The sequence below is a fragment of the Pan troglodytes genome, chromosome 14, assembly GCF_028858775.2.
Source record: "Pan troglodytes isolate AG18354 chromosome 14, NHGRI_mPanTro3-v2.0_pri, whole genome shotgun sequence".
In the NCBI taxonomy this organism is placed as follows: Eukaryota; Metazoa; Chordata; class Mammalia; order Primates; family Hominidae; genus Pan; species Pan troglodytes.
The window spans coordinates 22,095,906-22,102,394 of NC_072412.2; the positions used below are offsets into that span (position 1 = coordinate 22,095,906).

Here is a 6,489-nt window from a genome sequence, read left to right on the forward strand (position 1 = left end):
ACAAATATAAAATTGTTAGCCATAAACCAAATAAAACATGTGGAAGACTTGTACATTGAAAACTGCAAAACATTGCTGAGAGAAATTAAAGAAGACCTAAGTAAATGGAACATGTACCATGTTCATGGACAGGAAGACTTGAAGTTGTTAAGATGTCAATTCTCCCAAGTTGAGTTATAGATCAATTGAATATCAATCAAAATTCCAGAAGGCTTTTAAAAGCAAAAATCAATAATTGAACTTTAAGTTTTATATGGAAAAAATGAAGAACCTAGAATAGTGAAAATAACTTTGCAAAAGAAGAACAAAGTTGGAGGACTTACTTATCTGATTTCAAGGCTAAATATAAAGCTATATTAAAACAGTATGGTATTGCCATACATATAGACAAATAGATCAATGAAACACAATAGAGATTCCAGAAATAGACTCACATATATATGGCCAATAGATTCTTGACAAAGTACAAAGACAATTCAATGGAGAAAGTATTGTCTTTTCAACAAATGATGCTGAATCCCCAAAAAAGTGAACTTTGATTCATACCTCACAGCATATACAAACTTTAATTCAAAGGAATTCATAGACCTTAAACTATAACATTTTTAGAAGAAAATAGAGCAGAAATCTTTGTGACCTTGGATACAACATTAAAAGCATAATTCACAAGAGAACAAATTGATAATATGCATTTCATCAAAATTAAAAACTTCCACTCTTCAAAATACACTGTTAAGAGAATGAAAAGACATAGATCAAGAGGACGTATTTTTAAATCACATATCTGTAAAGGACTTCTAAGCAGAACATATAAAACCCTCGAACCTCAATAATAAAATGCAAACATGCAATAAAAAGAGGAACAAAAGATTTGAACAGACACTTCACCAACAGAAATATTGATGGCAAACAAGATCAGGAAAAGATGCTTAATATCATTATTCAATAAAGAGATGTAAACTGAAACCACAAGTTGATACCACTACACACCTGCTAGAAGGTGTAAAATTAAACAGACTGATATACCAAGTGATGGCAAGGATGTAGAGAAATTAGAAACCTCCTACACTGCTGGTGGGAAGGTAAAAATGGCACAACCACTTTGGAAAACAGTTTGGCAGTTTATTAAATAACTAAATACACCTACCATATGATCCAGCCATTCCACTCCTAGAGAGAGAAAAGCATATGTCTATATAAAGGTTTGTATGCAAATGTTTATAACAGCTTTATTTGTAATAACCAAAAGCTGGAACCAATCCAAATGTTCATCAACTCCTGAATGCATTAACAAATTGCGTTTACTCATAAAATTGAAGACTCCAGCCATAGAAAGAAATGGGTTGTTGATACTGCCAAAAACATGCATGAATCTTAAAATAACTTCGCTGAAGCAAAGAAGCCAGAGCTCACAAAAGTATGAGGACATACACTATGCTTCCAGGTATATAAAATTATAGAAAATGCAAACTAACCTATGATAACTGAAAGTATGTCTGTGGTTGCTTGGGGACAGGCTGAGGGTGGAGACGTGGAGGGAAGGATTACAAAGGGCACAAGGAGAGACTGGGGTGATGGATATATTTATTATTTTTTTTTTTTTTTTTTTTTTTTTTGAGACTCCTCTGTCACGTAGGCTAGAGTGCAGTGGCGCAATCTCGGCTCACTGCAACCTTCGCCTCCCGAGTTCAAGCGATTCTCCTGCCTCAGCCTCCTGAGTAGCTGGGATTACAGGCGTGTGCCACCACGCCTGGCTAATTTTTGTATTTTTGGTAGAGACGGGGTTTCACCATGTTGACCAGGCTGGTCTCCAACTCCTGACCTCATGATCCACCCGCCTTCACCTCCCAAAGTGCTGGGATTACAGGCGTGAGCCACTGAGCCTGGCCGATCTGTTTATTATCTTAACTGTAGTGATGGTTTCACAAGCATAAACACACATCAAATTTTGCACTTTCAATATGCGCGGTTTAGTGTATGTCAATCATCCCTCAATAACACTGTTAAAAAAAGAAACATTAAAATTAAATTGTAAATTATCAAAGAAAAAACACTAAAAGCACTTTTAAAAAGGCATAACTATAAAGACACTGATTAGATTGACAGCAAACTTCACAACTGCAGCAATCACGACCACACACAGTGGAACAGTATATTCCAAGTGCTGATGAAAATAATCATCAAAATGGAATCTACCCTGCTGAACAGTGTTCAAGAGATAGTATAAAATGAATGCTTTTTTAAATTATTTATTTTTAGGGCGGGGCTGCCAAGGGAGGAGGAAGATGGCGGCGGGGGCGAGGTGAGGTGTTGGCAGTGGGAAGGGGTTCGGGCTTAGGGGGCGGGGAGACACGGAGCGATGCCCGCGCCGGAGCAGGGCCGGATAAAAAGCTATAGCGCCACAGGAGTGGGCGGGAGGGAGAGGGGGTGCCCGAGGGCCACAAGAGTATGACGGGGTTGTAAGAGCTGGTGTGGCGGGTGCTGCCCCCCTGCTCTGTCTGCACCGCAAGCTCACCTCCTGGCTCCGCGTTGGGTTCGGCACTTGGAACTGGATCTGGCGACGCTGGCGACGCTGCCGGCGCGCCGCTTCTGCCGCGGTCCTAGCGCCGCTCGGCTTCACGCTCCGCAAGTCCCAGACGTCGGCAAGAACCGCCATCACCACCCGCACCCGCGCCGGGGGTCGTGCCTGCCCGCAGCCCACCACCAGATGCGCTGGCGCGCGGACGGCCCTTCCCTGGAGAAGCTGCCTGTGCACATGGGCCTGGTGATCACCGAGGTGGAGCAGGAACCCAGCTTCTCGGACATCGCGAGCCTCGTGGTGTGGTGTATGGCCGTGGGCATCTCCTACATTAGCATCTACGACCACCAAGGTATTTTCAAAAGAAATAATTCCAGATTGATGGATGAAATTTTAAAACAGCAGCAAGAACTTCTGGGCCTAGATTGTTCAAAATGCTCACCAGAGTTTGCAAATAGTAATGACAAAGATGATCAAGTTTTAAATTGCCATTTGGCAGTGAAGGTGCTATCCCCGGAAGATGGAAAAGCAGATATTGTGAGAGCTGCTCAGGACTTTTGCCAGTGAGTAGCCCAGAAGCAAAGGAGACCCACAGATGTGGATGTAGATATGTTAGTTTACTCAGTTCAAATGGTTGTCCTGATCCTGATTTAGTACTGAAGTTCGGTCCTGTGGACAGCACACGAGGCTTTCTTCTCTGGCACATCAGATTGACTGAGATTGTCTCTTTGCCTTCCCATCTAAACATCAGTTATGGGGACTTTTTCTCTGCCCTTCGTCATTATGCAGCCTGTGAACAGCGTCTGGGAAAGTCGTGGTCATTGGTTGCATAATTTGATCTGAGGCTTATGGAGGAAAGGACTCAAGTGACTCTGATGTTTAGAAAGCACCTATGAAACCCTGTACACACCTAGTTCATAATCCTCATAATTTATCAACAAACACAAAAAAGTGTCTTACTTGAGAGTGTGTGCGTGTGTGCGTGCACACATGTGCACGTTTGTATGTGTGGAAATAAACATAAATGGGGACGTGTTGGAAAAGGAAATACATAGACCTACAACTTTGAGCATATAGCAGTGATGTTTTAGGAACTGAAACGTCACACTTAATAAAGTCTTCAGCCCAGCTACTTCCCTGTTTTCGTGGGGAGAAGAGGGCCTGATTAGAACTGTTCTGGTTGTGTTTGGCGGGAGGGGAATAAATTTTGTTCAGTCCTTCTTAGTGACCAAACTTTAATTTTTAAGAATAATATATTGACTTACTGAACTGAAGCATTCTGAGTTGAAAGGAGCTCCAGAGGAAAGGAGTTCTGTGTTGCTCACATGTTAAAAGCTTGCTCACCTTCAGAGCAGAGGGAATACCTATCTTCAGATATCCGCCCATTTTCATCTCTTCATTATAGTCAAACAGTGTGACTTGAGAGTGTTGCTCTGGTGTCTGTATTCTGGCTTATGAAGATTATTTGAAAAAGAACTCTTACTACATTGAAATGCAGACTTTTAAAAATTTAAATATTGGATTAGGCAGTCAAAAAAACCAAACAAGCATAAAAGGTCAGTAAGTTGTAATCTTAAAAGTAAAGGTGGAAAACTCATTATAAATGGAAAAAAAGTTGTGATTTCCTTTTTTGTTTGATGGGCAGTATGCCATATTATATCCAAAGTTGGTTTAAAAAATACTTCCATCAACTATTTTTATTTAAAATAAACATTTGAGGGAAGTTACCACGGCAGCTTTTTTCCTCAAAAGTAACCTGTTCCTCTTTGGAATAGCACATTTTAGGGGCATGGTTAATACCTGAGATTTTTACTCAGTAAACCTGATGGTTACCGTGTGTAAAATATCTTTAAGTAGGATTGAAGGCCTCTGTGGGGAATATAATGTTACCAAAGCCTATAAAAATAAATTTTACATGTTCTTTTTTATGACAGAGAGCAGCACTGGTTCTGTTATTTTTTAAAATGAATAACTGATTTCTTGACAGGTGTTTAGTATTTCTTCCCTCACTGCTGATTCTTGGATAGAAACCATTCTTTATATTTGATAGACTGTTTTCAGAAAACTCTTATCAACAAGTGTACAATAGTTATCTAAAACCGCACATTTAGAATGGAGCAGTTTAATACTAGATCTCAGAAGTTTGAAAAATAGCAAAGAAGACTGGATTTGGAAAGCATGGTCTACAATTGCTTGTCAATTCTGAAGCTATGAAGAATAAATGTTTCAGCTTTGGATTATGAAACCCCATTTATGATTTTTAAAACACACTTGAAATAAAAATGATTAAACTAAATTTTGGTCCAGTGACATTACTTTGCACTGCATAGCCCATTGTACATTGTAAGACTTTTTGTTTTAATTTATTACTGAGAGTTTTCTGTGAAGCTACAGCATATCTAATCAGCGAATTTCTGATTTGTTTCCTTATACTGTGATTATGTTATATTGAGGCATTTGTAGTGCAGCTTAAGACTGAATTTATGCTTTTTGTAAACATGATAGGTGTAAATGTCTTATAAACATTCTGGAGTAGGTATAGCTTTAATGAATGAAATTTAATGGACCTGATTAAAATAAAGAGATTTAATCTTTGTTAAAGTGAAGTTAGTGAAATAAATTACCTACTGGAATATAGTCCAAGCCACTAAAGGTTTAATATTTGCATTTTTGTGCTTTTATTTTCTCCTTCCATTCATAATTATATACTTGAAAGTACATCTGTAGCCTATGACTTGAGTCTCTTGAAGTTCTAGGAAGAGGCAAACTACAAACTACTAGGATTCTGATTTCAGATATAGGCATTCCAGAATCTTCTCTTTACGAGTTCACCTGTTAGTACAATCTCCACAACTTGAATGGCATTGGTTGTTCTATAATTCCTGCCAAAATCATCACAAGTTGTACGTCATCAAGGCTGTCTTTGCACTCCCAGGAAGAATTGTTAATTTTAAATAAAAGTGTATGTCTTTATTTGTATTGGAAAATATTGTCTTTAAATTGTTTCTTGTTGACACTTCCCACAATGGAAAAATTACCAAATTAATCCTGTTTTATGGATGGCAGCTTGGAGCATAGCAAGAAGTTGGAGGATTTGAATTCCATTCCCAGTTCGCATTGCGTTTTGTGTCTTAAAACTATAATAATTGGTTACTGTTATAAAGTTTAAAAGGTGGTTTTAATATGAATAGCAAATTCTGGTATATTGTGACTAACGCTTAAGAATGCCTGTCTTTGAGAGGAAGGTGTTATAATATTAATGAACAGTGCCAAATACACTGTGCATATCTACAATTTAATCTTTGAATGTTTGTTACTGGATTAGCTCCTTCCTCCTTCTGTGTGATGGTACCATGCGTAGAGTCAATCAAATCCTTGTGATGTTTTGTATGGACTTTGACAACATGTAAATAATGTGTAAAGCAAGTTTTTATGATTAAGGAATCAAATTTATTGAATTTTATTATTGAAAGTTGAAACAACCTGTATGAACAAAAACCAATAAAAGAATATACTATTTTCATTGACTATAAAACATTATTTATTTTTAAAAATTCACACATAATACTGTATGTATTTGTGGGGTACGTATTGGTGTTTCTATACATACAATGTATAGTAATCAGATCAGGGATATTAGCATATCTGCCATCTGAAATATTGATCATTTTTTGTGTTGGGAGAATTCAATGTCCTCTTTTAGCGATTTGAAAATATATATTCTTGACTACAGTCATCCTACAGTGCTATAAAACATTAGAACTTATTCTGCCTAACTGTAATTTTTTGTCCTTTAACAAATCTCTCCCTATATCCCCCTTCCCTTTCCACCCTTTAATAACCTGGATTCTACTCTTTACTTCTATGAGATCAACTATTTTAGCTTCTATATATGAGTGAGAACATGTTTAACTTCCTGTTCCTGGCTCGTTTCATTTAACACCATTTCCTCCAGGCTCATCCATGTTTCC

General features: G+C 37.9%; 1 pseudogene; it reads left to right on the forward strand.

Annotated features, from left to right (window-relative positions):
• The first annotated feature begins 2,448 nt into the window (after window positions 1-2,448).
• On the forward strand, window positions 2,449-6,053 carry LOC107967851 (dehydrodolichyl diphosphate synthase complex subunit NUS1-like; annotated as a pseudogene).
• Window positions 6,054-6,489: the final 436 nt, after the last annotated feature.